The following is an 11528-nucleotide window of genomic DNA, read 5'->3' on the forward strand; positions in this document are numbered from 1 at the left end:
CACCCTCTCGCGCTAAATACATGCATTGCCTATCTAGCCCCCCAACCTCTCGTGCATGCGCACGCACGCACGTTGTATATCTAGGTCACTCCCTCGAGACTGTCTCACTCTTTCTTCCGCACGGTGGGCCACACTCGCTCAATCTCGCTCTCTTTATCTGAGTCTCATTTAACCTCGTTTTCTTTCACACACAAATGATATATCTCCTTGTTCGGGCCTCGATCGACACACCCTATACTCTCTCACGCAGATTGTCTATCTAGGTCAGTCCATCCAAGCCGCCACCACTCTTTCGACCTCATGGTGGGCCACGCTCACTCAATCTCTCTCTCTCTCTCTCTGTATGTCTCGATTGACCTCGCTCTTTCTCGGACAAAAACGATATATCACCATGTTTGAGCCCAATTCGACCTATTCACATTGTATACTCTCTCACGCACATCGTCTATCTAGGTCACTCTCTCCAACCCGTCTCACTATTTCGATCGCACAGCGACCCTATGTGATCGGTTAACCTTGCTTCCTCCCACGCACAAAATATATCTACATGTCTGTGACTGGATCATATCTCAAGCTCTATCTTACAGCCCTCACCCTTGCCAAAAAGCTCAATCGGACAATATCTCTCCAGAGCATATATATTTGTTCAATGAATGTCGGACCACACTCACTTTGTCTCTCTATCTATATGTCTCTCGATTGACCTCGCTTTCTCACACCGTATCTTCCACGCGTTGAAGCTACTACCTCTCCATCCCTTGCAAAGCCGGAGCTATTTACATTGTGAGGGGCACTCCAACCTTGGATTAATTTGTGTAGGCATTTATTCCGGTCGGTTTAGATTATATTTTTGTAGCATTCGGCCCACAACTACTCCAATCACCGTAGCGGATAATTAAGCTACGGGGAGCACCTAATATGAGCACCGGGGAGCCGTTGGATCGAAGATGCAGCGGCACACACGAGGCATGAATGTTTTATTTGCAAAAAAACCTTTGGAGAGTTTGGAAATTGCGCATAATTACAAAGACTATTCCCAAGCCATTGGATCTCACTTCCAGCAGTGTAAAAACTCGTATCACCATAGTATCTAAGCTGCGGGTGGATGTGATATTCTATGCCGCTGTCTTTTTGTTCGTAAACTTGCAAAAAAACGTGTAACTCGTGCCGTTAGTTGTCTAACCGCGCAAAGTGTTTGTTCAAAAAAACCATCCTACACTGAAATATCGGAACAACACACGGGGGTCCCACTTGTCATTAATCAAATTTGGACCTAAAACTAACAAATCTGAAATACGAGATTCGAACTGGCAACCTGGACTACAAAGTGTAAGTCGATAGCGTGAAAAAACAAAGGTTGTTGGCTTTGTCCCATAACTTGATTTTATACATTACTTGCGTTGAGTAGAGTAGAGGGAGTGCCTCGTCAACACGTGCATGAACGTTATCTCACTGGTGGGTCCCAGGTCTACGATCTCAATCTCTCTTCTCTCCATCGTCTAACCTTTGCACGGGCACACACGAAGAGCGGTGCTAGCTTGCCGTGGTGTTATTACAACTAAAAAAACTTGGAAAATAGAAGAATCGCCTAGAACAAGAGACGTTGTGGTTGGTCGAGACGGAGCTAACCACATCTATCCTCCGTGCCACGTTTGCATGATGAAGTTGTGTGGCTAGTGGGCTGTTTTCAACCGACTGGCTGGGTCCCGAGGTCGAACCATAGGTACTACGTCTGATACAATATATTTTTACACGCACATTTTTCCTCCGTGCCGAGATGTGGCACACCCTACCACGCGGTTTCGGGGTCCTCCCGGGTGGTGCACGCATATATTCTTCCTAATGTGGGATGCCCTGCCACGCGTTTTCTGGGTCCTCCTCGGTCGTAGCGCCGAAGCAAGTAAATGAGTCGTCAAATCATGAAAGACCACCTTTCCCGCCGAGTACATCAGTGAAGCACGGTGGCTAGCTAGTTGGGCTAGTTCGACCGATTAGCTAGGCCGCCGCCACATTTGTTTTTTCACCCCTTTTTATCTACTTACCGGCAGGTAAATTTAAATATCCACCGCGGCGTTGCTCTGGTGTTTGGGTGCGACAGGATTTTTAATTTTTTGATTGACGGGAGCAAGCACAGCAGGATTTTTAATTTTTTTTGATTGACGGGAGCAGGCACGGCAGCAATTAGTCACGATGACTCCGCCTGTACCCACTGCTCCCTGATGTGAGAAGTCGTCGACTAGTGTTTTACCGTGGTGAAAACCAAAAGATTCCCTGCTCCCTCCGTCTTCCCGTAGATTGCATTACCTTTAAGCTGTTTCGCCCCCTTTGCTTCCTCTCCCCATTGCTTCTACCTGGTGCCATGGCGGCGCAGCAGATCACGGAGTCCGAGGTGAGGCTCCTGACACAGGAACTCCATGCCAAGGATGCGGAGCTCGGGGCCAAGGACATGGAGCTCCGTGAGCTCAAGGAGGAGAGGAGTGACATGCTCCTCCGTTATGTGCAGGAGTTCACGAAGCTTCAAAAGCGGCAGGCGTCCACCACAAAGATGCTCGAGGCGTCGGCGGCGTTGCTGCAGAAAGCGGGAGATACGATAGGCCGTCAGGGGAGCCGGCTGGAGTGCGAGCGGGCCGATCGTGACGAGGTCCAGGATCGCCTCAGCCACTTGGTGAACTAAGTTGCCACGCACGTGTTGCAGCTGCGCGATGCCTACCATCGTGTCAGCGCGACGATGTCGGCCGTCGGGCTAAACCCATTCGACCACCCGGTCGACTTCAACGAGCTGCGGCTTCCTGACCTCGTCTCCTTCTTCACCTATATCTCCGAGGAGCTGAGCCGCCTCCGCGTGATGGTGGGGGCTGAGCTGGACAAGGAGGGGTTGCGGGCTGCCGTCGTCGTTGCCGGGCGAATCCTTTCAGGGCTCCGTCACCGGAATCCATTCGTGCCATTGGATGCCATCTTTGACGAGCTGGCTCCCGTCGACCGGGAGCGGGCTCTGCGGGCGGTTGCACCATCCATCACCAATGTTGTGCACCTCGAGAAGCAGAGGGACTTCGGTGGTGTTTAGGCGCCCTCTGCATGGGCATGTCCATGTCTTGGCACAACATGACCGTTGGATCAAACTCAGACGGTGTAGATCAGTCACTGTAGCACAAAGCGTGTGGGTGTGTTTGGTTGCATTCTCATCTCAATATGGTTGTTTCCTCTTCATGTATTTTTTTCAACCTACTAGTGTGGACTCATGCACCCTTCATGCACTCTGCCAAACACCCAAAAGTGGGTCGAGAAGGGAACTTTTGCTCCCATCCCGTGCACCCTTCATACACCCTGCCTAACACTATTTGTGCTTCATATGGTTCATGTTTTGTGGAATACTATAGCACCCTACTCTCCGTGCGCTGTGGACCTAGTTCTGTTAACATTGATCTCACCGTCCATTCTCGACCGGACAGTCGAAAAAGCGGTACTATGTTACATATAGGAGTAGTTGACATGCGCACAACATCATTTGTTATCGTCATATCTTACTACACTAGCAACAAGATTGTGTAGTACTGATGTATGAACCACTGCACATGCCTAGTAGTAGGAGCACTGTGTATGTTCAAGTGGCTGCCGTGTTTCGCACTCCTCCGTCATAAGAGTGGAAACGCTTGTTGTAATCATTTTTTCTTCTGAAAAACAGTGGACATGCTCTACAGTGCGGATCCTCCTCCAGCCATGCACTAAAGTACTCACTTTCGCCGACATGTGGGACAGCCAGCATCGGGGTCCACCAGCCATGCACTAAATTACTCCGTAGTAGAGTGGCGGTAGACTACCCCGATCGAAGCGCCGCAGTAATGCCCAATGAGCCATCAAATCATAAAACCCCCTCCTTTCAAGCAGTAAGTTGGATGGACGAAGCAACCATCATTTCACTCTTCTCTCTCAGCTTCCTCTCTACCCAACCCTCACTTCTGCCTCATCTTGTTCCTCATTTCTTCAAGAAAACCCCGACCTGCTTCTGCCATTGTTCTTCTCTCCCAAAGAAGGAAAGGTGAGCGCATCAATGGTGTTGATTCTGGCAAAGGCCCGGTCTTGCAACCCCGAGACTGATCCTATAACTCCCTCTCTTTTCTTCTTTTGGGTTTGTGATTATGGTCTATTTTCTTTTATTTCTATTTGACAGTTTCTTGATGGACGCTGGAGCACCGGCCGAAGTGATGTCTATGGCTCCAGCCAAAACCGTCGAGGCACATGGTACGAAGAAGCGCAAGCACCCCGCCGAGACTACCGCAGACAAGCTCAAAGCCATCACCCTATCCAAGCCCCCCCTCTCCGGGATCCCTCATTAAGCAAGTCCAGGTAATGTCTCTTCTTGACAATCTTTTTCTCGATCTTGATCATGTTTTTTCATCTAACACGCAGTACTAGTACTAGTAGTACAACTTTCTGGGTGATCTTGCATGTGATTTTTGTGTTCCAAATGACGGTTCTAAATTCCTCTTTTGACCAAAACATGTGAGAGGTTGACAGTGATTTCTTATAGGTTACTTTCAACTACTCCCTCTGTCCCAAATTTCTTGTCTTAGATTTGTCTAGATACGGATGTATCTAATACTAAAATGTGACTTGATACATCCGTATCTAGACAAATCTAAGACAAGAATTTTGGGACGGAGGGAGTACTTTATGAACATCAATGCTACCTTTTAAGAGGGTAAATTTGCCTTAGTAACTTGTGTTATGGATATTGCATGTAATCCCTCTGCTCTCATGCCTTTGAAGACATGTTCTAGTGTCTTTGTTCACTCATTTCTATGCGTATATGTAGTCATATATGGAGTATAATATCAAAAATCATCTTATATTTCTGAACGGAGGTAGTAATAAAATATGGTTTCTGTTTGAATTAGAACCAGGTCCGTGGTGGAGATGAAGTTCTCAAAGTCATGCCGTGTGAACAGGAAGACCTAATGATGACTTCTACTGCTGAACTATCCAGCTGTTGTGTCCTTGTCGCCACGTGTCCTGAACTAGTGTTTTCCTGTAGCATTGTTGTCAGGCGTGTTCTCGAGGCTGTACTTGACCACAACAATTTCCTGGTTGTGCCTTCGATTACAAAGGGTGTGGTTCTTGTAAAGCTTCCCAACAAATCTGATGCGGCATGTCTTCATCATCATGTTTATGAGTGGAAACACCACTCTGTTAGGTTCTCCAAGGTTGACAAGATGGTGATGGTGCATGTAGACATCTCACACGAAGTCCATGGCCTAGTCAGTTATGCGGGATTCATCCCGTAGGTCGGTGGCAAAAAAATAGTCTGCAGAGTTTAGTTAGTGCAACTTTGCTTGTCTGTAGTAAGTACTATTGCTCAGTACTTGATTTGTGTTTGCGAACCCTGTATTGTTTATTAGTACTGCCGCTTTTGGTGTGTGGTCAGTCCTGAGAACGGTCTATGTTAATGTTTATCTGCTCAATTCAGTCTGTATATTTTGAAGTATCCATAGCATATTTTTTGTGAGGACGGTCTATCAATTATGGTTACACTCCAATATTTGTATGCATTGCAGGGTTTATCGCACCCACCAGGATTTCCAGCCCCATGGATGTTCGGTCCATACGATTTGTCACGGCCTTTGGACAGTCTTGCTTGTGGGAGTAGGCAGGGCCCCTGCATGCCACGCGTAGTTGGACGATCAATCTTATGTTTAGTACTTCAACATAGTGCTTTCCTGGTAAGGATTCACTTGTGTCACATCAAGTAAATCTTATTGATTTACTGTCTAAATCTTAATGATTTAATGTCATGTTTTCTTTCTTTTCCTGCAATTTTACGATGCAGGTTTTGCCATATGACATTCATCACAGAATAAACCATTTGGTTTGCTCTACGATGGCTATTTTTGCAGGTTTCACTTCTTATGTCGTGTCAGTAACGAAGGCACTGTCCATCACTTATATTACTGGAAAAAATTGGATCAGTCTGTTGTCTGAGTACAAGCTGAATCTCTATGATGAACTGTAGTTTGGTTTAACAAAAACGCCACAATTAGTCCTTCTCGCGTTTAAAAGAAATGAAGAAAAAAATAGGATCACGGTCATGGATCCTAGTCAAGTTATAAAGCTGATCATAGCAGACCAGACATGATCTCCGCTGTCTCGCACAGATCGAGCACCGACAGTTGCTCTAGCACTGACAGCGGCAGCATCTCAGTCTGATCTAGCTGAGGATTGGGCATCGACCGAGTCAGCGGATCAGTCTGATCTACCGGAGGATCGGGCATCGACACCGGCACCTGCTCCGAAACCGGCACCAGCTCTACAAGGAGCACCATCTCCGGCAGCAGCAGCGGCTTCGGCACCTGCACCAACACTTGCACTTGCATCTGCTCTGGCCCGTGTAGTTGCACCGGAAACAGACTGGGCTGTAGTTCGCACTTCATATACCAAAGTCCTTACAAAAACCGACATGTCCACCTTCTTGGTAAGCATTGGCCGCCCAAGTGCTTCGTTCTTTTTTCTTTCCATGTTGTTTCACATGATTCACTGTGTTGATCTAACTGTTTGGGTATGTCTTCTTGTTTGCAAACAGAGAATTCCTAGAGCAACGAGGGAGTCATTCAACAATCCGGGTGACCGCGGCCAAGTTTCTCTTACCATGCGCAGCCTTGGTGTGAATGAACCTGCTCGATATATCGTAAGTACAAAGGATGGTCGCATGATGATTGATGCTAAAGGATGGTCAAGGTTCAAATCTAAATCATATCTTGCGGTAGGGGATGATGTCAAAATCGAACTTTCTTGGCAAGGAGGGTTGGTCTAAATCAACTTTGAAATTCTTCAGTAGCAGCATGCAACTGCCTAACTAATCTATCCTCCGAGAGATTTTGATGTAATAATCTGGCATGGTGAAACAAGTGTCCTGTGTGTATAAGTAGTACGATAGTATTATTTATCACATGGTTTATCGTTGATAGAATTGCAACTCTGATTGCTGGTTAGGAACTGTCGTGCTTTACTCAATTTTGTGTATTCGCCTTGCGACAGCATCTAAAACTAGCGTCGTACCGATCGCTTGCAATATGAAAAGCGCTGAGGTAGAACACATGGGCCCCCAAACATGCAAGGTCGGCCTGCGGCCCAAAGTCCAGAACCTGGTTTTGAGAAGCACTAGCTCAGTGCAGAAGTGGCGTCCTCCTCCTGTTGTGGGTTGGGCGAAGATGAATGTTGATGCTGCGTTATCTCGCAATGGTGAAAGGGGAGCCCTGGAAGTTGTGAGCCGGGATCATACAGGCTTCTTCCTTGGAGCATCGGCACTGGTGTGCGAAAGTGTTACTGATCTAGAGATCCCAGAGGCAATGGCATGTTGCGAGGGGCTATCTCTGGCTCTTGACTTAAACCTGCAACAAGTTCAGATTAGCACCGATTGTTCAGCAACAGTCAAGCATATTGGAGAGGCATACTTGGGGCCTAGCAAAGTTATTATGGACGAGATCAAGATGAAGAAGAATATGTTCCAAACCATGGAGATCATACATGAAAAACGCGAGTGTAATGTTGAAGCGCATGTGCTCGCAAAAGCTGCTACTTCTTTGCCCTGTGGACGCCATCTTTGGCTCACAGGAACCCCCGAAATTATCTGTATACCTATGACTGTTAATCTTCAATAAAGCAGCTTTTATCCCTCAAAAAAATCTGAGTATTATATTCTCAGCTGAACCCCCATAATGCATGTGCGTTGCAGAGGGAGTATATTTCTCGGCAAGGTGAGCCTGTGATATAAAAGATTTGTATATTTCTTTACAAGGGAGTATCTTTCTGTCAAAAAATATATTTATGTATAACTAGTTACTCCTGTCTTTCTACTTCCTTTCGCTGATATGTGGGGCAACCGGCAACAGGGTCCACGTGCCATATGCACAAATTAGAGTGCACAACTTCACGGTAGACACACCCCGGTCGTAGCGCCGCAGTAATGCCCAATGAGCCGTCAAATCACAACCCCCCCCCCCTTCCAACTTTAGCAGTAAGCTAGACGGACGAAGCGGCAATATTTCACTAGGCCTGAATCCCCTTCTCCCTCGTCTGTTTGTTCAGAGAAAACCCCCTCTCAGCGATGGCATAGGGTTTTCTCATGGAGAACCAGGTACGAATTCTTCATCCATCCCCGATAAACCCAAGTCCCTTGGTCACAAGTAATCCTAGGATGGTAGCCGTTGATGCATTTTTCTTCCTACTGAATCTAGTGTGTTTCATTTGCAGTGCCCAAAGTGCGAGTACCCTACAGGTTTCTGCGCCCTCGGCGAGACGCCACACTTGTTCCTTCTCATCCTAACACAGCATTTTGAAACGCGCACAGTATGTTCCTAGAATCCTCTTTTCTATCCGGGAGGGTGGGGGTTTTTTGAACATGTTTTGTTCTCATATTATTTTTCCTGCAATGTATTATTTGCTCTGCCAGAAAACATGTACTCAAGATGCTCGGCCTTGCCATAGCTGAATACACTAGTTTAATGGTCACAGTGAAGACAAGCCATGGATATAAGTTCTGAGTTGGGTTCATGAACCAAGAAGATCGCTGCTTTTTTATGGCCGAACTTGGATAAACTTTCTCAAGTGTTACAGACTGAAAGTTGGCGCACAAATGTTGATGGAAATAGCAGAACCTGGTCTCATCTTCACTGCGATCTTCCACCCCGACATCATTCCAATTGTTCATCCATGTTAGTTTTGTATCTGGTTCTTGCTTGTTGCCTCGATTACTTCTTAATCCACCTATTCTGTCTAACTAATCACAATTTAACTTTAGAAGTAGCAACGAATCTCTCATGAAGATGCTACTTCTAACTAATATTTTCTTATAATTGGTGGCACGTGTAGGTTTTTTCAGAGTTAAGCAGACTGCCCGTTTGTTACTCTGTAATAACTCGGCTGTTACTAATGGCACTGAAGTTGACTGGATCGACATCCACAAGTTCCTACACTTTATTGATCGTCTTGAGGTCCTTGTGGGGCATTTCAATGGTGGAAGGCCACGTGGGATATGTGTGCCACTGCTGCACTCGTTGAACAGGTCCAACTGTGTCGAGAAACTTATGGTACGAGTTGTTTTCTGTTATATATGTTGTTCATAAACTATTGCTTATACATAGTTTTACAACTGTGATCTTCTTAAAACAGGAACTGTCGAGTTTTGTTGTTCCTATACAGATGCCTGACCATGGTCGGGTCAGACTTGCGCTTGGTCACAACATGATGTTTATGTCGACCTACTCAATTCCCCTTAGAGGTGAAAAGATACTTATTCATGGGTGGTCTCAAATAATGAAGGCCCATCCATCTTGGAGAATAGGACAGAAGATTATGTTCATGCTTTTCCATGGCTCTAAAGCCAATATCCTATTTATTGACCATGTTGCGAGATGAAGCCACTTTCAGAAGGTTGTGGATGCGCGGGGTGGCGCCTGGGCCTTGTCCTGGGGCTTGGCGGCCTCATCCTTGGTTAACTGTAGGCAAAGTAGCACTGTTCGAGGCGTGCTTTGTACGGTTGAACCTGTATAAGTACTCATACTGCTTTCAGCTTTGGTTGTTAAGTGCCCCTGCTGGTTTCAGTTAAGGTTGTTAAGTACTCCTGCTGGTTTTACAGTCTGTCGTGTTTCTTCAGTCCTGTCTTCCTCCAGCAGCCAAAACCAAACCAGCGCTGGCGGGGCCGCCTGCTTCCGCCTCCCACGGCTGGCTGCGCCTCAGCGCACGCATCGCCACCCCACCGTCTCCTAAATTGTTAATGCCGACGTCCTCCGCGTGCTTTGGTGCGCTCACCACGGCGTCGCCCTCTCGCGTTGTCAACATGGTTAACAAACAACAGGAATCGGCACAAGTACGTGGAGAGGATGACAGTAGGGGCCCACCACGTCAGCGTATGGAAAAATAAAATGTTTCTCCTAGTGTTTTCCTGACATCTGGGACCCACGACATTGGGAGCGTATATAGTCAATAGACAAGAGAATAGCACAAGATTGGCTGACACCTGGGACGTAGCTACTCAAGCAGTATTTTTTTGTTTGGTATTGTTGAGACGGAGCAGGGTTTGAACTGGGATGTGGCCCATCTAGCCCAGGCTTATATTTTATGTTCACCATGTGACCAGCCCAGCTATTTTTTCTTTGTGAAAATGAGCCCAGTTTATTTTTCTGAAGAATACCCAATCCAGGCCTACTTATTTTTCTACGCCCTGATATGCTGCAACTCTTTCAAGACGCCTGCAAATCTTGAGAGTAATATGAAATGGGTTGTAAATATAAAAACAGATGACAAATTGGCAATTACTTTATAATTTCTGAATTTTATTACATTTTCAGATTCCTATTTCACTGGGCATTAACCTAATTTAAATATATCTTCAAAGTACTTTAAATCTGGCTGGACATTTCGGTATTAAAACTAGTTTGGAACCCACAGAAATATGCAAAATTGGCCCTGGCCAACAAAAAAATGACTGCAATAAATTGCATAAGAAGTTGCCACGAGCTATATATAAATTATTAAAAAAGAGGGAGTGGTCTGACTTGTGGGCCTGTTTAGTTGACGCGTATACAAGATTTTTTTAGTTATTATATACGTCAACAAACGATTCTAGCAGACGTAACCATTGGATGTCAATCCAACGGCCGTCGTGTTTCTTCAATCTCTGATCTTCTTGCTCCAGCCGCCAAAGCAGCGCCGGCGGGACCGCCTACTCCCGCCTCCCGTGGCCGGCTGTGCTGCCGTGCAGGCCTCAATGCCCCCTACTACTCCCACCGCTGGCCAGGGCATCCCTCTACTCACCAACACCCCCTGTTATTCTGCGGCAACGGCAGCCTCACACCGTAGCCGAACCGGTGAACGCTCGTACTCCTCTCCGCGTGGGCATCCATTGTCGCGTCTTCCCCGGCTCCGCGTCGTCCCCTTCCAATGCCTCGCCGTCGTCCACCGCCGTGGTCAATGTGGTCAACGACTGACTTCCATCGGAAGAGTACTGTACGTGGAGAGGCTGACAGCTGGGTCCACGGCAGCCGCAAGGAAGTGCCTCCTTATTACGCGGAAAATAATTATTCCTCCACCTGACAGCGGGGACCCACCGGACGGGCCACCAGTATTTTGCAAAAAAATTCGTTTCCCCTGACTGCTGGGACCCATCGGACGGGCCACCGTATTTCGCGAAAAAATGTTCCCCCCACTGTCAGCTCGGACCCACCAGAAGTGCCTCCTTATTACGCACAAAAAATGAATACTCCCCCGGCTAGATAGGACCCACCTTGGTCGGAGGCTGACTTGTGGGCCTACTAAGTTGACGGGGACGAAGGGCTTTGTCAACTTAGTCAATATGAACGATTCTAGCTCCAGTGACTGTACGATGTCCATCCAACGGCCGTAGTGCTTCTTTAACCTCTGGTCTTCTTGCTCCAGCCGCCCAAAGCAGCACCGGTCGTGCTGCATACTCCTGCCTCCCGTGGCCGGCTGTGCTGCCGCGGAGGCCTCACTGCCCCCTACTATTCCCACTGCTGGTC

Source organism: Triticum dicoccoides, chromosome 2A (genome assembly GCF_002162155.2).
Source record: "Triticum dicoccoides isolate Atlit2015 ecotype Zavitan chromosome 2A, WEW_v2.0, whole genome shotgun sequence".
Taxonomy (NCBI): domain Eukaryota; kingdom Viridiplantae; phylum Streptophyta; class Magnoliopsida; order Poales; family Poaceae; genus Triticum; species Triticum dicoccoides.